The sequence below is a fragment of the Prionailurus bengalensis genome, chromosome X (genome assembly GCF_016509475.1).
Source record: "Prionailurus bengalensis isolate Pbe53 chromosome X, Fcat_Pben_1.1_paternal_pri, whole genome shotgun sequence".
Taxonomy (NCBI): Eukaryota; Metazoa; Chordata; class Mammalia; order Carnivora; family Felidae; genus Prionailurus; species Prionailurus bengalensis.
The window spans coordinates 14,776,385-14,797,754 of NC_057361.1; the positions used below are offsets into that span (position 1 = coordinate 14,776,385).

Below are 21,370 nucleotides of genomic sequence, written 5' to 3' on the forward strand. Positions count from 1 at the left end.
GGAAGAATTCCAGATCCCTCTGGTTTGAGATTAGCCATATTAGATAAAATCAGCTCTTTCAGAGTTTGGAAACTTTTCCTTTTCAATTATCATAGTCACTCACTCAGCACCAGTGAGCAGACATATCATCTTGTGAAGTCCAAAGCCTTCAGTACACAAAAAGAACTCAAACAGTTTAGGAAATGAGTCAGTGACTCATTAAGCTTTCCCTTTCAGTAATCATGGTGTTAAAATGCACTGAGTTGTTTGAAGACACCATCCAGACTCTTAACTATAGAGAATAAACTGATGGTTACCAGAGGGGAGGTGGGTGGGGGTAATGAGTAAAACACGCGATGGGGATTAAGGAATGCACTTGTCCTGATGAGCACTGGGTGATGTATGGAATTGCTGAATCACGATGCTGTATACCTAAAACTAATATAACACTTCATGTTAATTATATTGGAATTAGAATAAAATAAAATGTGAGCTTGGGTACACTGTAGTAATTTAAGGATTCTTTCAGGGTCACAATAAAATCAAAATCATTTGCCCTAAACATTCTTCTTTCACTATAGACAGGCTTTACTATTTTCCCTCTTAAGCCATATAGCTTCCATATTTCACTACACCAATAATTTCACTGTTAAATGAAATAATTTTCCCTTTAAGAGAATATGCCCCTGTTTCTGTCTTTATTTCCTTTATATATATATATTCCAGAGCACCTAGAACAGTGCTAAGCACAAGGTAGATTCAAACTGAATACTTGAGTGAATATTTACCAATCTTTAATAAAATATTTATTTTCAAATATTCTGAAATTCATACATTTTGTTGGAGACTTGTTTTCCCTCCTCATTCTCCACAATATGCCTACAATACAAGGTTTATATTTGGCATATGCAAATGCATAAATTCTCATTTAATCTAGGCGCTATATACAAAATCAAGTGAATGCTTGAGCTTACTTTTGAGCAAATAAAAACTTCTGTGTTAGAAAGTATTACTGGAGGGGCACCTGGATGGCTCAGTCAGTAAAGCATCTGGCTCTTGGTTTCAGCTCAGGTCATGATCTCATGGTTCACAGGTTCGAGCCCTGCGTTGGGCTCTACACTAATAGCAAGGAGCCTGCTTGGGATTCTCTCTCTCTTCCGCCCTCTCTGCCCTTTACCTGGACTCTCACAAAATAAATAAAAATAAACTTTAAAAAGTTAAAGAAAGAAAGAAAGAAAGAAAGAAAGAAAGAAAGAAAAAGAAAAAGAAAAAGAAAAAGAAAAAGAATTATTGGGGCACCAGGATGGCTCAGTTGGTTAAGGGTCTGACTCTTGATTTTGGCTCATGGTTCATGGGTTCTGCACTAAAAGTGCAGAGCCTGCTTGGGATTCTCTCTCTGCCCCTCCCTCACTCAGGTGTGTGCCCTCTCTCAAAAATAAATAAACTTAGAAAAAAATTACTAACTACTTAAACTATCCTAAACTCCCAACTTCCATGCACTATACAGCGAAATATTACAGCCTCCTCCTTGTTACAAAAATGCCCAAACCTTAAAGAGAAAAAAATTAAATTCCCTAATGGGAGAATGGATACTTCCATAACAAAGAAACAAAGCAAATACACAAACTGCTTCTTTAATGGCTCTCAAACTACAATCCACTTAAACCAATCAAAAGAATAACCTTCTTTTAATCACTTGAACACATGACTTTACAGACAAGTGGGCATAATCCCATGTGTCAGGAGTTTGTGCCCATACGAATAAATAAAGCAAGGCCTCTGCTCTCTGGACGCTCCCCAGCAGGGCTCTCAGGCTGTGTTTTCACCCAACATTTAACAGATATCAAAGCAAATTTTGTATAATACAAGTTGTTTACCTGCTCATCTCTTCTCACATATTAAGTGGTTGAGAATACAGGCCACACGGTTACTCTTCCTTATACCTCCCCCACGGCTAGCACAAAACCTTGCACTTAAAAAGTTCTTAAACATTCAATGATAGTGACTAAAATTACACTATAAATGTATAAATAGACTTGTATAGGATTACATGAGTAAAAGATTATTTAAGCATGAAGAGAAACAGGACATTTAATAGGTTATTAATAAGGCTTACCCAGGAGGGCAAAGATGCTAGTGTGTGCTGAGGGGAAAGGGAGTGTATTTTATAAATATACCCTGCATGATATAACCCTATTTGTATAAAATTGTATGTAAGTTTGCATAAAGTAACACAAAAATATTTTGGTGATCTTCCTTTCTTACATTACAGAGTGGTAAGATTTTAGGTGACCTTAATTTTGTTATATTTTTATGCACTATTTGTATGCTCTACAATGGGATGTATGAAATAATAATTAAGTCATTTTCATTGTGGAGGGGGGGGAATATATCCTGATAGTTTTTTTTTAATAATCCCTTAATGCTGTTATATTAAGCTCTGTTTATGCAATGCTGGCCTATGGCATATGCTTAACAAATTATATATTCTTTTTTTTAAATTATTTTTTTTGAGAGACAGAGACAGAGAACGAGCAGGGGAGGAACAGAAAGAGAGGAAGACACAGAATCTGAAGCAGGCTCCAACTTCCAACCTGTCAGCACAGAGCCCGACGAGGGGCTTGAACTCACGAACCACGAGACCATGACCTGAGCCAAAGTCAGATGCTTAACCGACTGAGCCACCCAGGCCCCCAACAAATTATATATTCTTAAACAATTTATGCTGCCATGATTAGTGGTAGCCATATCAATTACACAGAAATAATATTTTAAGTGGTCAAAGCCATTACAAGTTACTTCACCTCCCTCACTCCTGGTTTTCCCATGTGTAAATTAAAGCGAATACCACTTACACTTCTTAGTATAGTCATGAAAATTAAAATGAGATAGTGTAGGTGGAGCACCGAGCATAGTATCTGAAACAAATGGAAGCTCAAAGGCTGATTTCTACCCCACCCCATCTGTCCTAATTAAAACTCCCTGAGAGCAGTGAGTTTCGGCATTAACACTCAACATTAATTATGTTATAAAATGACACTATGTTCCTACTTTGATTCCTAAGCATTACTTAATTATTCTCTACCAAAGTACAGAACATAAAGGTGTTCTATAAACAGAAACACTAAGTTTAAAAATTTTTTTTTTAACATGTATTTATTTTTGAGACAGAGAGAGACAAAGCATGAATGGGGGGAGGGCCAGAGAGAGAGGGAGACACAGAATCTGAAGCAGGCTCCAGGCTCTGAGCTGTCGGCACAGAGCCTGATGCGGGGCTCGAACTCACGGACCGTGAGATCGTGACCTGAGCAAAGTCGGACGCTCAACCGACTGAGCCACCCAGGCGCCCCCAGAAACACTAAGTTTAAATCACTCTTAAATTAAGCAGTAATAAGTAAATAAATATACATATGCTTTTTATAATGCCCAGGCATATAATTACCAAAGAAAGCAGTTGCCATCTACTAACCGGCATTATTAGAATACATACATTCTAGCTAAAGCCAAAAGATACTGGATGTCACCCAGTGTTGGTTGACTTTGAGGCCTAATTATTCATGAATTTCCTTTAGGGGTTGATGAGTACTGAAAATAGCTTTTGGCCCTTTGTGAACCAAAACAGCCTTTGTGGACTTCTAGAAACTGGAATCGTTTTTGGGGTTTGTTTGTTTTTTACACACACACATCACCCCCCCCCCCAAAAATTAAAAGTAGAAGGAAAAAAAATCATCTATAATCCCCTCATCAAACAATATGTGTGCCATTAACCATCTGTTAACAGGTATATATCCTTTCAATGAAAAATCATATATGTAAATCCATATATAATACACATTTGAACCACTTTTAAATATACACTTTCCAAATTCCATATATCAATAATCCTCAAATAAAATTCTGCCCATAATTCATAAAGCCAACACTTCTAGTTAAAATAAAAACTGGACAATAATAAATGCCTTTTAAAAGTTCGTGCCTTAAGAAAAAACTCCATTATTCTCAAGATTAACACTCAAAACAGGAGAAAAATTAGTGCTTATTTTGTAATCTAAAAAGTGAAAAAACACCATGGAAGATGAAAATATATTTACTAGGACATTGGGTTAATTTTTAAATTTATATTTATCAAACATTTTTTAAGGATGTTTGATCACCAAAACTTTTCACCATTTCTATATAATTGTTATATCCTATACCATGCTTTTAAAAAGGATTAGCAGCTGCAAGATAAAAACATACTTATAAAAGGGTGGAGCATTCATTATTAAAAAGAGCAAATAAAAATGTACTAGTTGGAAAAAAAAATGAGTACCCAACCTGAATGATTAATTTCTCTCTGGTCTATATAAAGTTTCACTACAAGATAAAAATACATACAAATTCAATAGGATAAACATCTTCCTAGGACTGAGTAATCAGGAGGAATATGTACAGATCCTAATGTAAAGGAATACTGGTTAATTTAATAGAAACTATCTTTGACTATAATTTAAGAAAACATAAAAGTTCTATTGTCCCTCTTAAAATGCCCCAGCATTACACTATAATTCACTCATGTCTTTCTTCACAATACAAAAGCAGAGATTATAGAAGTCTAAAGAATAGACCATGATCTATTGGTAAATACTGGACAACATCAACTCATAGATGAATCCCCAGTGCCTCAAATAAAGAGGTTGTGCAGCTAAGAACATACCTATATGACTTACATACCAGATATGCAGAAAGCACAGCTGCTGTCTTTCTGGAAAAAATTAAGAGCCTAACATTCTTTTAGAAATAAAGACGCATCTCACACAGTCGTCATCTATAGAGGAAACAACAGAAAAGCTTAATTTTGCTCTCAATATACTTTGAAGTGCTTCAGCACTTTTAAGAAGGACTCAAATAAGACTCCTGAAGTCGTTCTCCATGTTATACGAGAGAGAAAATTTGGACAAGGAAAAAAATTAAAAGCTTTGTTTTTGCCAGCTTATAGAGAAGTTGCTTCACTGAATGCATATAAGGAACAACTTCACTGCATTAAGTCTTTTTTCGAATGTAAACCATCCAAAAAAAGGTATTAGGTCAGCACTATTTTATAATAAGTGTCTGACATTTGACATTTCTTTTACTTAAATACCAGTTACACTAAACCTAGCTGCTGTATCTAGCAGACTTTGAACAAGCACCAGGATCTTTTACAAAACCATTTGTTTTGAAGACTGTATCTTCTTGCAGAATTCGGAGCTGATAAGAGATCAACAAATGCTTTGAAAAATCCTGCACTGTCTTCAGCCATTTTCTCAATACGATTTAACAATGTAAACAATGATTAATAGTGGAATTATTAAACCTACAATTCCCATTGCTCTGAACTGATTCTGAAGAAAAGTCTACTCCCCCCCCCCCCCACCCCAGAGTTTTAAAGAACTATTTAGCAAGTTAATGAATCTATAATTCCAAGATTACAGGGCCTTTCCATTACTTGTTTGCTTCGGGTTGTTTGTTTGCTTTTCCTTTGTTTTGTTTTGTTTTAAAGATAAGGTAATACACCTTGAGTCTCTAATTAGAGACCACTATCTGAAGAGTCCGTGAGGGTAAACATTTTGACAAGGGCAGGAATTTAACAAGGAAGAAATCTCCCAGGGCTCTTTTCAACTTTAGGCCATTGATCAGATGTTATAAAATGAATGGAATTATATAGAATCTCAACCTGAGAGAGTATAAAAATAAACAAAATACAGATGTTAAGCTGAAAAACATAAATCCGTTCCTGAACCAACAGCAAAGTTTGCAAAAGTCCCATAGGTGGGAATATGTAATGTCCAAACTTGAGCATTTATTATTAGACTTGTTCACTGAACCTCCCATCTGGCAGATATTAATATCCACATTTTTTGAAAGAGCTAAGTGGCCTTAAATTGAGACAACATCCAATTTTTATCAGTGTAGAAAAAATTCTCTACTATACTATACATTTACCAGACTAACCTTTTCCTGATGACTAAGATTTTGGTAATAAATATAACAACACCTAAAACACAAAGAGTTTCTGGGATACCTTACTTTTTGCAACATTCCTTTGTTTCCTACAACTGCTTTCCAAGACCCTAATTCAGACACCAGACCCCATTTCAGTGTTTCAGTCCTTACTCTCCTTGACACTTCAGGAGCGATAGGTCACCCCTCATAACAGACATCTCTGAGCCTCAGATTCTCTGGTTGTTCTACCTCTATTATCTCTCTGCATCTACTTCCTCCTTCTGTCCTAGCCATTGGTCTCAAATCACTTAGTCTCTTCCTCTAGATTCTATTAATTTTAGAGTCTAGAATCTCATTCTATACTATGGTTGATGCAACACTCCTATGTGGATGACTCATATATCAGCATCTCTACTCCCCAATCTCTCTCCAAAATTTCTAGTCAATTGAACATCAGTCTAAATGTCTCACAACGACCTCAAACATTACATATTTAAGAAATCAAACTCTTCTGCCTTCCAAAATAAGTGACTCTTCCTCTGCTTCCTTTTTTAATAGGCATTACTAATACCCAATCTTCTGAATTAGAAGTCATCTTTGATTCTCTTCCTCATTTGTCCAGGATCTTACCAATTACCAAGTTCTGCTGATTCTTAAAGATCAGAAAGCTGGTGTGAAAGAAAAATGATTCAAACCTAAGTAAGACACCAAAAAGACAGGGTTTCAATACACTGCTCATACTTTAAAAGGGAAAAGTAAGGAGACACACCATGCATCCTGGATAGAATGGACCCATGAGGCAGGAGAAAATAAAGATTATGGTCCTTAGGGTCTAACGGTGGTGGTGATGAAAATGGTAATAATAAATACTAAGAGGTGTCACTTACTGAACTCTTGCTAAATGTCTGTTAACCTACTAGGGCATTTATATACACTTTTCCTACCTAAAGCCTATTATAAGCTTGTAGGGTTGTTACTGTTATTAATGTCCACTTAAAAGTTAAGAATATTGAGGCTCAGGGTGCCTGGCTGGCTCAGTCAGTACAGCGTGCAAGTCCTAATCTCAGGGTCAGGAGTTCAAGTCCTATGTTGGGTGTGGAGACTACTTTAAAAAAAATGTTTTTAATGCTCTTATTTATTTTTGAGAAAGAGAGTGGGAGAGGGGCAAAGAGAAAGAGGGAGACTCAGAATCTCAAACACTTCCCAGGCCCTGAGCTGTCAGCACAGAGCCTGATGCAAGGCTCAAACTCATGAACCACAAGATCATGACCTGAGCCAAAGTCAGACGCTTAACTGACTGGGCCACCCAGGCACCCAAAAAATTTTTTAAAAATAATTTAAAAAAAAAGAATATTGAGGCTCAAAAATCTGCACAAGATCACCCAGTTAGATTTGGATCTAGGTCCTTGAATGCTTAACCATTTGCTAAAGTTCTTCTGTTATGTTTATGTACATGCTTTATCTCCCCGGGCAGATGTAAGCTTTTAGGGGCAGTATTATGTCTGGATCATCTTTGTATCCTCCCGTGCCTACCCACAGGGTCTATCATAGGTAGTGCCCTCTAAATGTTTGCTAAATGAGTAAATATAATCTGCTGTGCTACAGGTTACTTATACCTAAACCATACAGTCCCAGGACACTGTGGTTTAAAAAAAAAAAAAAAAGGAGGGGGGAGAGCTTTTCTTTTGGCTGTCATTATTGTTCTTCTCTGTTCCTTTCTGCAATGTCTAATCTGCTGTGGCTAAATTTTCACAAGTCTAGATCATGGGCCACGGAGAAAATTCTGTGAGATGAGACAGAGTCCCTCACTACCCACACCATCCTCCTTCCTAACACCTAATAGACCTTTTACTTTTTACTCTGAATTTGATTTCTAGGCTGTATGAGGTCTCAAAAAGACAGGCCCCAAGTGTAAATTGGTCGCTATTATAGGTGTGGGTATTTTAAGGGAGAACAACTAGCAATATATGCTATACCAGAACTCAGTTGATAAATTCCAATTACATTGCAGTTGAAACTAAAACACATGCTTTAAATCAATATTCAAATGCACAAAAAGGAAAAGACGGTCACTACACACAAATAATTTGGTTGCATAAATATTTTATTCCATCCCCTTGGGAAGTTTCAAGGCTAGGAGAAGTTCACAAATATGCTTGCTGGTATTTTTAAAGAAAATGTTGGAAGAAGTGATAAAGTTATACACACACATAATTCACCAGAGACTATTAGTGAAATACCACAACTTTTTTTTTCTTTTTTAGTCTATCTTGTTATAACGACACTCATCTCAAAATTGAATAACAAACAAAAAAGCTCTTCTTTACTGTCCTGTCAATATGTAAGATGATGATGGGGAAGCCTGAGTTAACTGCGTTTAAGACAGCACCTTTAAGTTTTTCATTTTGACTTCAAAACAGTTTATTACTTTGGTTTCAACAAGTATTTCACATTTATACCTAAATGCAAAAACTCATATTGATTTAAGTGAAATACATTAAAGCTACATATTTTCCTTTGACAAAGAACAGCTGGCTCTTTTAACTTAAACTTTTTTTTGCTTCTGGTAATGGTGATTATCCTAACACAGGATAGAAAAAGTGTATATATCCACCGTATAGCCATACATAACTTGTTGGAATTGGACATGATTCATTACTTAAAGATTTCACAAATACCTACTCAATTCACTCAAGTAAATAATCAAATTTCCCCTTTTCTGCATTATCTATAAAGGTAATCAGGAAAAAACCTCTGAATTCTAATGTTGTAACTATAAAATTCCATCTCTGAATTGTGAATAATCAATATTAAGAATGAACATTTTTGGTAGTGAAGATTTATTAAATCTAGCCTCCTGGAGGAAATTAAGGTTTCTAGAGGAACAATTTTAATTTTGCTTTAGTAAAGTCTACCCCAACAAATTAGAAATTAATCTTTTTCTGTGCAAAACAAACCCAAGAAGAAAATAACTTTTTAGGAATTTTTAATTTAAGTTATCTAAAAAATTATAGTCTACAAGTTGAAATAATTATTTATTTGCAAATTTAAAATAATTTATGTGAAAGCTATGTATTTACTTAAGAAGTATGTTATTTCAGAAAACAGATAACTGAAAGACAAGTCAAGGGTTGCCAAAATCCCAGTTTATAGTTGTAAATTCCTAAGGTTTTAAAGCACAGCCACAGGCTAATTGCCCAAAGACCTGCTGCCCACCGACATTTGCGGAGGACTGAAGTTAATAGCAGGGCATGTCAATTTACTACAGGCAGCTCTCGGTGCGACATTTTGACAAAAGAACTGGGTCAGGTTACAGCCTGTTCCTATTATCACAGCAGTCTAGATTTATGGTTTCTAACACCAGCCCTACAAGAAATAATGGAAATGATGACAACAACAATCCCTGCTAGACAACAGACTACAGAAAAGCATGCAATAAACCACAATCTGAAGTGATCAGAAAACTAAACATCCCTCACAATACTTAAAACATGAGGCAGGTGTCAGTAAATTATTCATTTAAGTTATTTCTACAACCTCTCAAAATGTCAACCCAAAAAATCTCAAATCAGAGTTTCTAATCTAAAACACAGCAAAATTTAAAGGTACTTACCAGTATCAAGTACTGCATTTAAATTCTTTTAATAATCATCAAAGACGATGTGTTTCATTTGAACAGATTTATGAAACTATACCAAGTTAATAAAAAATAAAGATAATATTGATCATTTTTTTCAAATAACATTAAAGTGTATTAATACTCCAAATAATACTTTAATCTTTCAAATGGAAGAAAAAAAGACAGTTTCACAGCAAAAAGCATATGTTTACAACTGTACAGAGAGGCAAGGTAACAGAAGAAACACATGTGACTCATTAATTTAAAAATAAAGGTACAATCAAAACCTTAAACTAGCTTAAAATGATGAAAGGTAAGAAAAGTGACCGAATGTTAAAGAAAGTAAGAACCCTGTCAATACACGTACCTAATTTAAAAGACTCTGTCAAGGCTACAAGGTATAATTGAAGCTGTTTATGTCTGGAATTCAGCACTAGTTAATCCTTACAAGAAACGGAGGTTGAGAAAAATCAAATATGTATTCTAAAGAAAAGAGAGCCCCACCAACTTTTCCGTGAGAAAATAAAGTATCCCAAAGGTATGCCCTAAATTACAGTGTATCTGTCCCTTCTGAAGTTTACAATGGCGCATTACCACAAAAGGTGGGCACTCTTTCCGCTCTTATAACAATTTGCTCCTATAAACTTAGGAAGGGGCAGAGCCACAGCCATAAACACAGGTCACAAGTAGTAGTAGTCAAATGCTCTCTATCTTTAAATGTTTCCTAGCTCTTTACTCATAAAAACGCTTATTTATTTATTTTTTACTCTTTTGTTAAATAAGGAATTCATCTAGCCTAGGTGAGATGAGTGTAAAATTAAATTGAACAGCACCATCATATAAACTGCTTAAAGGAGCCTCAAATCTTTTGCTTTTCACACAATAAGATACCCTCATTTTTTACATCAAAACCTTACCACCACATGCCCAAAAAATGGAAGTAGAGGAAAGGTTTAGGGATGGACATATATTTCGTAGAAATCATTTAGCATAAAAATCACTCATATTATTATTTCTAAGGTGGCCAAGGTTTACTTATGTTAGACAACATAAAGACAAAAGAAGCAAATATGCCTTACCCATGAAAACCAAAGAGCATATGCACATTCCAAATCTTAGATGATTTTTCTAAAATTATTTTCAAGTTATCCAGCTTTAAGAACCATCACCTCTGCTATTTTTTTAAAAATGAGATGTTATCACTATAGTAAAGGCATTTCTATACTTAGAGTAACCAAAGCCCAAACAAGTTAGAGCCTGGAAAACTTACCACTAAATTATACCAACCTATTCTAATGTAAGATAAACAGCAGTGGTTTCTTTCATCTATTTCCCTAAGACAAAAGGATCATAAATATTAAGACCCCAAGCCAGGAAAGGGTGAACTTTTTCTTTCAAAATCATCAACATCAGCCATTTTCAAAATTTCCAGGGTTTTGGTTCCTGAAATTAACTATCACTCCAAATCCTGAGATATTATGTAGTAATTTTCAGACATTAATAATGTTCTTAAAATTCTTAGGGGTGCTTGATTTGCTCACTTCAAACTACAAAACATCTCCTGGCAATGCCAGACCTATATTCACACCATAGTCTCATGGTTCTAACACTGATGGCTGGCAGACTTTGTTCATATCTTGTGTATCGTAAAAACCAGGAATATGATTATGAGGAGACAATGAGACTCCCAGGGAAGTGAACTAAAAGAGAAACTGACCTCAGATTTCCATTCACAGCTGGAATCAGAATAGAGCTGGCATAAAGGGGAAAAGAAAAGGGAGGCAGACAGGGTAACCTGGCAAAAAAAAAAAAAAAAAAAAAAAAAACCACACACACACACAAAAAAAACAAAAAAACACAACACTAGAGGCCACTAATAAAACTTAAAGAACAGAAGATCCTTTGCATTCTCTAATGTTCCAGTTACTAAAGTTACAAGAATCATTTCTATTAACCCAAAGAGAGGGGCAGTAAAATATTCAGGTGAAATTTCTTCCTCTCTCCCTCTCTCCCCATCCCCCGCCCCAAGAGCTCAAACTAAAATTGGAATTTGGATTTTCCTTAAATGGAACAAGGGGCTACATCATTTTCATTCAAAAGACTTGGTATTTATTCAGCCTTTTCAAGGCACTTTACTATCATCAATTATTTCTCCATGAGGCAGCGCAGGATTACCCTGACCATTTCACTGATGCGGAAACAGACACCAACAGCAAAGGGAACGGGGGGCAGGAAGAGGGGAGATAGGAAGCATCTGGGAGGAACAGGCAGGCAGCTAAAAAGGAACAAACCCAAAAGAAAATGAGTCACATCTGGCTTATAGCTGGCCATCATAACCCTTGTTATTTTTGAGCTCAGAGATTTCTGAAACATTTTGAAAAAATAAAGTGCTCTAAATTATCAGTTACAGTCTAAACTACTTACTTGGCCATAGAAATGAAGTTATTTAGCATTAAAAAAGACCCAATCTCCAAAGCACATAGATTTCAATTTATACCAATAATTCATTTTTCTTCTCAAGCCTAACCAGTATGTTTATCTGTATGACCTAGAAAATAATCTTTCATAAAAATGTACAGCTTTATTTAATCATAAAGAGGCACAAAGTTAGTATCACACAAACCAGAAATAATTCAGTTACACCCAGAATTTTGTTTAGAGAATTATTACCAAAACACTGACTCCCTAAATTTGCCTTAAAATAAAAGAACTACTTGTTTTACATTCATACTGATTTTCTTAGCTATAACTTTGAAATGTTCAGGAATAAAGTATTGATAGGAAGCCTTAAACACCCAAAAGCCAACAAGCACAGCCTCTGAATAAAAGCAACTTGAACCAAACTCCATACTACAGACAGCACAGGCACTTAATAAAGATGTACTGATTGAAACATAGAAAGACTGACCAATTGCCTCATGAGAAAAACTGATACCACCTCTTTAAGACTGACTCCAATGATTTTTGTACATATCATGACATCATTAGCTTTAAGGCAACCTCACACATAATGTAGTTCAGTTACACTAATCTTCTCTTCCAAATAATTTCAAAACAAATCAAGTTCTCTAAAGGAAACAGATATACACACTTAAGCTTGTGAGGTTGCATGATACACACGACATTCATTCAAAAATTTCAAAGCAGTTTTAAAAGTGTTTAAAGCTTTGAAAAAAAAATCTATCACACTGTTTTGAAGACAATGGATAAAACTATAGCCAAACGAATACAAAGCATCAGGTGAGTGCTCATAAATTCACTCCTTTCTCAAAATCCCAACTGGACTTGTTTCCAAAAGCTTATTTTCACAATCCTCCCATTAAATATACAAAATCACAGACCGAAAAAACACAGATCCTTGGAAATACTTTATTTCATGAGTAATTAAGAAAAAGAATGGCAAGAAAGGCAAAATTGTCATTTTTGAAGAACATTCCCAAGCATCGCTGTTGAAAAGAATTATATCAGTCTATGAACTACTGTTATAATACAATTGCTTGTCACAGAAAGTTGTATTCCGTAAATGTTATATGTCTTATAATACTCTTTGCCCAAAACAGAAATATGAATAGCTGTGCGAGCATTAAAAATGGAGCATCTGCAGTTGTTTTGGTAAAGAAAACTATCCCTGACAATTTTGTGTAAGGAAGTATCCACTTTCCCTGCCTTAGTTTCCCCCTATTAACAGATCCATCCACTTTCTAGAGATATCCTAATGTCACCTTAACAGATAAATCATAAATGCTAATCTAGTTCTTCAAGATCAAGGCTAATTTCAAATTATAATCACACTTTGTAATGAACAAGTGTTCTACAACCTTAAAAAAAAATCAAGTCTTAAATGGGAATTTGTAAATACCGGTGCTGGCCAAATATTTGGGGGCGGGGGAGGGGGCAAATTACAGCCCTCTAAGCTATGCAGAACCTCAAGGTGCAAAATCTATTAAATTCGCCTGCTAGCTCTCCCTCTGGCGATTTGGCGATTTTTACACTAGGATGCAGCACAACCACTAGCCAGGTGGAAAAAGCCAAGAACGCTATCCCTTAAGAAGGCACTAATGGTCCCTAGACCAGTTCATGCCGCGAAAGCACAGCGGCCGCCTCGCAGCTCTTTGGGACTGGGAGCCCCGCTCTCCGCGCCCCCCCCAAACACGCAAGGAGGGCCGCACCCCTCCCGCCCTACTTCTCCCCTGAGAGAGAGCCACCGGCGCCCCCACCCCCACCCCCTCGCCCAACCGCCGGGAGTCCCGGGGCTCGAGTCCGACGGGCACCTGGCGCCGGGACCCGAGCCCGCGCTCCGCCACAGGCGCATCCTTCCGGGCTAACGTTTCCCTCCCAAACTCCAAAAGTTATCTCACAAGTCCCGGAAGGCAACCGGGCGGGCTTCAGCCCAGACCACGCAAAGTCATCCCGGCTCCTCAGCCCCACCGCCCGCCGGCGCTGCCCCCGGGCCCCAGCTCGCCCCCCACCCCCAGCCCAGCCCCACCCACAGCAGGAGGATGCTCCGAAGAGTGCTGTCCGCGCTTCGGGCCAGGGGGGCAGCTAGAGAGCGACACGGCGACCAAACACCGCCCGAGGGATGGGCCCGTGACCCGCGACGGGGCCCCGGGGGAATGTGAGGGGCTGCGCAAAAGCGGCTATGAGGCGTCGCGGAGGGCGCTAAATGGGGCAGGGGAGCCCTGGCCTCTGGCGTGAGGCTGCCAAAGGTGGGCCACGCGGGTAAGAAGCCAAGATAAGGCCGGACCCCGCGGGGCGGTAAGGGGGCGTTACTCACGCGGGACGCGCCGCGGAGGTCTCCCGGCCACCCGACCGCCCGCGGACAACGACCAGAGACCAGATGCCACGGCTCCGCCTCTCTGGTCTTCACGGGGCCCACAGTCGCCACGCACCTTCGAGTCTCGTCAGCGAAAGGAGCGAAATTGTGACACTGGTCCCGCGAGCCGGTACCGGTCTTCACACCGCCGCCGCCATATTTGAGAAGCCGCGCGCGGAGCCGCGCATGCCCCGCAACCGCCACCGCCGCCCCGCCCCCGCCCCGGCTGGCCCGCGTGCTCGGCGGTTGCCGCAAGCACGCCCTATGACCGCCGCCGCGTGCGGGGCCCGAGCTGGGGGCACTGCCGGAAGGCCGCGTGAGCGGTGGCGGGCGAAGAGACGCTGCGAGCCCGGGAAAGCCCTGGGTAGTTTTCCTTCATCCTCCCCCCACTATCTGCCCTCCCGCCAAAAAAAAAAAAAAAAAAAAAAAAAAAAAAAGCCAGTCGCAGCCCTTTGCACCCAAGACTGTGACGGGACCCTAACTGAGACCCCGGAGTCCCCGTCAAGTTCCATCGCGGGAACTTGCTCCTCTTGGCCATTGCCTTTGACTCTCGGTCACCACCCACACTGACCACGCACCGAAAACGCAGGCGCTTCCCTGGGAACTGAAGCAAGTTCGATGAGCAAAGAAAATGCAACTCTTTATAGCAGCTTGAGCAAAGCCACTCCTTCGCGGGTTGCAGCATGTTCCTTGAAACAGCTTCCCCCCACCCCCATGGGTTTTTGCCACGCATTCCCCTCCAGGTCCACGTTCTGAATTTGGTTGTTCCTCTAAGCCCAAACTGGAGCTAACGGGGCTAGGTTAACCCGGAGGGGAAAGCCATTTGCTCACTAGTTTGAGACTGCTTGGGACCGTCCTCGAGAGTGCATTTTGTGATCTCCTCTGGTGGATATTCCTCGCCAGGGGCGGGCCGTTGTGCAGGTGGAGGTTGCGCCCGAAGGGAAGGGGGAGGTCGTAAAAATAACCTTGAACTGGCTCAAGACTCTCTCAGCACAAAATGTGGCAAACAGAAAATCCGAGAAAAACATCCCATCCCTCCATCCCTCGTTGTGAGGTTGGGTATAAGCAGATTTAAAACTTTTGTTTGAAAAATAATACAATGTGCTGTGTTAGCGAAAAGTAACCCACTGGCAGGCCATCTCTCTCCAACTCTGAAAAGCTGGATGTGGGTTTTTCGTCTGTGATCGCCTTAACTTGGTATATGGGGCATATTGTATTTTTAAAATCATAATTAGGAAGTTGAAGCCTAAAACTAAAAAAAAAAAAAAAAAAAAACCATACACACAACCGCGGAATATATCCATTTTCTACAATGCAGAATACAATTATTTTCATACAGAACTTTTGCAATATTAAACGAAGGCCAAATTTAAGTGTTTTTTTTATTGTATGTAAACATTGGCCAATAGCACAAAATCAAACTGCCGAAATAAATGTTCACGCAAAATTCAAGAAAACTTTAAGGCGAAATAGAAAAACTAGGCCACTATTACTCAAATACTAAAGAGAGATTTGGTCATACCAATTGTATAATATATACATACCATTTAGTAAGGAATGTTGAAATGGTCCACGATCAAGGTTCGAAATGTTTCAAAGGCCAAAAAGATATCTTTGAGAGAAAAAAACAAGTTTAATCTAAGCAGACCCCTAGTATGGACTACAGCAGGGCTTGGAGGGATGAGGGAGCTTAAATTTTTAATTATTGGCCATTGTCTTTCTAATCCTGATGCAATGGAAATATTTGAAATTCATCTCTATATTCTGTATCAGAAAGATTTGGGTTGTGACTCATCTTTTTCATCTATGGACCCCTCATCAAGTTGTAGAAATACTACTGTACTCTGATTATTAAATTGCCTGTCTCACCGGCACCTCATCTACTTCCCATATTCCTGTTTTTACTATGAAATTACTGAAGCCTTTCCTCTAAAAATGTAATTTGCATGATCTATATTAGAACATCTTATCAGTTACTATGTTCATCAAAGCATTTATAGAAGTGTGACTGTTACATTAAATACGAGTTATTGTTAATGGTGACAGCTACCATGTGCTGAGAATCCTCTAGCCTTTTCAGATACATAGTTGTCAATTTTCATAATATTCTTTCAAAGAGTTCTTAGGAGGTAAGTTCCCTTATTCCCAGTTTATAGATGAGGGAATTGAATATTAAATAGCAACTAAGTGGCAGAATCAACTTCTAAACATAAATATACCTGAACCTTTCCTATCCCTTGTACCTGTCATAAATCATATGCTTTCATCATAGACTATGTATATAAACGTCTAATAACAATATTTTTATGTACTTATACTCTGCTTTTCCTTTTCCCCCTTTGCCAAAGTAAACTTGAGACAGCTTTTTAATGCTGTTAGCATAGGTCAGAACATCACTTTCTTTACATTATATGGAAGCACCTTGCACATAGGAGTTTGGTAAATATTCGTTGAATGACTGAATGGATGGATGAATACCTATTATGACCAATTCAGTTAATTTTGCCTAGAAAACAAAAATAAGGAGAATAGCTGAACTGAAAGAATAAGAGCTAAGGCTGGTAAAATCCAAATTTTTATGATGGTTTTTCAAATCTGATTTGTTTCTATCCATTTGCTCCTATAGTTCTGGCTCAGCCCAAGATCTATGATGACCTTAAAAAAGATATATCATCCTCACTCTGCCCCAATCCAGTGCAAAATACTCCTATATCACAAGTATGTTTGATTACTTCCTTTTGTAGCTTTCTTTAGAATTTAAGATCAGTCCCTCAGAATAAAAAGATGATCTTTCCTAGATAAGCAAAATTTAACCTAGATTTCCATCAGCACACATGCTCATATTGAAGAGATATTACTTGCATAGGTAAAGTTACCATTTTAGGGAAGTCTCCCTCTAGTTTTCCCATTCCTTCCTCCCTAAAACACAGAAGCCTAACTCAGCCTGGCAGAGGCTAGGGATCCAAGGTATTCCTGATAAATTCACCAGTCGTATTTCCACCTTACTAGAAAAAATCCATAGAGTAGGTATTAAATAACTAACATAGTAACTGAGTTTACAAACATGTTCAGATCCTGGTTTCTAACAAATTGCCCGTTTCTCCCCATTAAACCAAGAACACATCTCAGTAAGATATAAATTGTTCTTAGTATTGCTGATGATTACAATAAACCTCTTTTCCTAGCTTCAAAATAGTAACTTTTTTGGAAAAATATCAAGAGGTGAAGGCTGTGATATGAAGAGAGACTCTAGTCTAACAAGAAGACTGTCTTGTCAAAGGACACAGCTGTATCAGGAGGTTTAAACTTTTGTCTTAAATCTTTCTTTAGAATCTTACCATGCCTCAGCTTTTTTCATCTTCAAAATAAGGATAATAAAATCTGCCACACTTACTTCACAGATGAGACTATGCTACCCAAATCTATCAGAAAACCAAACCCTGGTCTTTCCTTAATGGAGCCCACGTTTAAAAAAATGTTAAAAAAAAAAAAAAACCATAAATTAGTCTTTCACCAACAAAGTGTATGAAATTGAAGCTGACTTTGGCCAAGTCAAGTATTCTATATGCTGTGAAAACTGGCATAAACTCAACATTATAAACTATACTTGGCCATTTATTACATTCACTCAGTTCTTTATTCAAACACCAAACATTCATTGAATGCTATTGTATGCCACTCTGCGAGAGGTGGGGATACCAAGATGTATAAGACAAACTGAACACTCCAGAATCTTACACCCAGTCCAAAGAGGAGAGAGAGGGAGAGAGAGAGCGCGCTCACAGAGATTTTAAGATCTTCAAAAGAAGTAGGGTTTATTACACCCTTCAGCATAATCAAACATTTTTAGAAGTACCCATAAAATATTGTATACCTAGCTGACCAGCTGATGTAATATCCTTTGCACATTTAATTAAAACATTTATTAATTTTGATTTTACACTTTTTAAAATGTTTACTCATTTGTTTTTGAGACAGAGAGAGCTCGAGCAGGTAAGGGGCAGAGAGAGAGAGAGGGAGACAGAGGATCTGAAACAGGCCCTGTGCTGACAGCATAGAGCCCAATGTGGGGCTCGAACTCACAAACCGTGAGATCATGACCTGAGCTGAAGTTGGATGTTTAACCGACTGAGCCACCCAGGCGCCCCAATTTTGATTTTACACTTTTTGTACTGGTTATTCCGCATTTGAGCCATCCCCCACCCCCATGAATTTTCACCCTCTTTGCCTTATTCTGTGCCCCAGGGGACTTAACCTTCAGTAGCCTATCACTTTCAACAGCTGGTTTGGCCAACGGCAGGTACTGTCAGGAGTGACTGTAGTCAAGTGTGTGAGAAGACTTTGTCCCCACTCCCTTCCTGCCTAGGATCTCAGTCTGGCAGTAGCGGTGGCTCCATGACACCTCCAAGAAAGGGCTCTCCTTCCAGGGATTGAGCCTCGCTGGGTCTTCAGGAAGTGAGAGGAACAGGTACAGTTTCCATCTTCCATTTTTTCCTAATCCCTGGGCAACCTCAATATCCCTTGTTAGCTCCTTTAAATCTACCCACATCTCTGTAAATAATTCATCCAATTCTCTTCAAAATAACATGTGATTGTACTTTCTGTTCCTGCCGGGACCATTATTGAGATGGTTTTCTTTTCATGTTTTGAGCCAACTAATTGAGAAGATAGGGTAGGGTCTTCAAGCAGGTCTGTAAGCCCTTTAAGAACTTATATTTGAGGCACTGTGTACAGCACCTACAGGGTTCATAGCCGATCATGTGTAAACAAGTCATTATAATACTGTGAACTATGAGTGGATGAAATCAACTGGCGATATATTGTCTTAGAGTGAAGGTTAAAGAGGATAACACGTGAAAAGCACCTACATGCTGTCTATTTGTTGACAACGAACACTCCACCATGAGTTCCCCATGTGCCTATCTCTTAAGAGAGTAAAAGGTGACATTTGAACTGAAAGGGGAGAATGAAAAGTTTGCCAAGTAGATGTGGAAGCTCGTAGGGAACAACATGCATGCAAGGTAGTGAAAAGTCCTTGAACACTGAAAGGTTCGTTGTGCCAAACAAACTAAGGAAAGGTCAATTTAGAGAGGACTTTGAGTGCCAGGCTAAGGTGCCTGAACCTTATTCAGTGAATGACAGGGAGCCTTTAAGAAGAGAAGTTGTAGAGGCATCTGCAACCCTTCTGGCTGCTGCTACAGCTTGCAGGGTTCTGCTCTCCTCTCCCACTGGAAGCTGGACCTCTGCAGCCCGAGATGGGGCGAGCGCTGGCAGGCCGCTGGGCCTCTGGCAGCTGACCTGGAGAATTAGGGCCGGAGCAGGCAGATACTGGAAACAGTCAACAGCAGTTATGCTTTGATGGTCACGGGGAGGGGGGTGAGGACCAGAGCGGGCATTGAACCGACTGGATGGACAACCCCACAAGGCCACTTCAACAAACGTGGTCTCATCCTGGGCTTTTTTTTTTTTTCCCAGCTGAACTTTAACCTACATGCAATAAAGTGCACAAATCATAAATGTACAACCCCATTAAGTTCTACACAGGTATGCACCTACGTAATCACACCGACATCAAGGTATAATTTTCAGCACCCCAGAAAAATCTTATGGCCACTCCCAGTCAAGAACACCCACCCCACACACACCCAACCAAGCAACCATTATTCTGGCTTCTATCATTATAGATTACTTTGCCTGTTCTTGGATACCCTATAGATGGACTTACTCGGTACGTTCTGTTTTCCATCTGGCTTCTTTCACTTCACATTATGTCCCCAAGATTCACCCCTGTTGTTGAAGCATCATCCTCATGCTTAGCAAGTCTTGCAGACGATTTCACTGTCCCCTCTTTCCCATGAGCTGTTCTTTTTATTAAAGCTACTGTAATGTGTCTTCCAATTATTTTCTTCTTTTCTTTTTTTTTTAAGAATTTTTTTTTAAAAGAGATTAGAGTGGGAGAGAGCCAAAGCATAAGAGACTCTTAAAAACTGAGAACAAACTGAGGGTTGATGGGGGGTGGGAGGGAGGGGAGGATGGGTGATGGGTATTAAAGAGGGCATCTTTTGGGATGAGCACTGGGTGCTGTATGGAAACCAATTTGACAATAAATTTCATATATTAAAAAAAAAGAATTTTTTTTGTTTTTTCTTTTTTTTTTAACGTTTTATTTATTTTTGAGATAGGGAGAGACAGAGCATGAACAGGGGAGGGTCAGAGAGAGGGAGACACAGAATCTGAAACAGGCTCCAGGCTCCGAGCTGTCAGCACAGAGCCCGACGCGGGGCTCGAACTCACAGACCGCGAGATCATGACCTGAGCCGAAGTCAGCCGCTTAACCGACTGAGCCACCCAGGCGCCCCTAGAAATTTTTTTTAAGTAACCTCTACACCCAATTCGGGACTTGAACTCACGACCCCAATATCAAGAGTCACACGCTCCTCCAACTGAGCCAGCCAGGTGTCCCTCTCCTTTCCTCTCTTATGATGAATTCTCTTTAAGGCAGTAGTTTGGCCTCCAATTATATTAAACCTTATAATCTTGATAATGAAAGCTTTGCTTTATTCAAAATCAAAAATAAATAAAAGCAAACAACCAAGAGAAGTTGATTGGAAAGGTAGAAAGGCAAACTAATATAGGTAATAATGGAAATAGCAGGAAATGGTATCTGACAAAAGGAAGAGTATAATCAGGGGAATGTGAGTACAAGGGAACCGGGAAAATGGTGGGTAGAAGTGGTCACCTGCCTACCCTTGAGGGCAAAGGTGACTGGGAGCCTAAGAGCACATAGCATTTCTTGCCCTGTGAGGCATGCAATGTCCTTTGCTCCTTGGTGGGTTCAATTCTTTTGAATTCTTTTTCTGTTCTTTTGTGTATATTGGTATCTTTGCTGGTTTACCTCTTCCACTTCCCTGGGGCCTCACACATTCATTTCCCTCCCAGCCCCCGTCTTTCCTGGGCTGGCCTCCTTAGGTCTCCTGGAGTCCCCAGTGCCACCT

General features: G+C 39.2%; 1 protein-coding gene across 8 annotated transcripts in view; it reads right to left on the reverse strand.

Moving 5' to 3' along the window:
- SCML2 (Scm polycomb group protein like 2) overlaps positions 1–14,554 on the reverse strand; it is a 101,286-nt gene extending 86,732 nt beyond the window's left edge. For all 8 annotated transcript variants that reach the window (XM_043569743.1, XM_043569745.1, XM_043569740.1 and 5 more), the window contains exon 1: positions 14,452–14,554. The gene's annotated coding sequence lies outside the window, so the exon portion shown is untranslated. The remainder of the gene's footprint in view (positions 1–14,451) is intronic.
- Between the last annotated feature and the right edge of the window lie 6,816 nt (positions 14,555–21,370).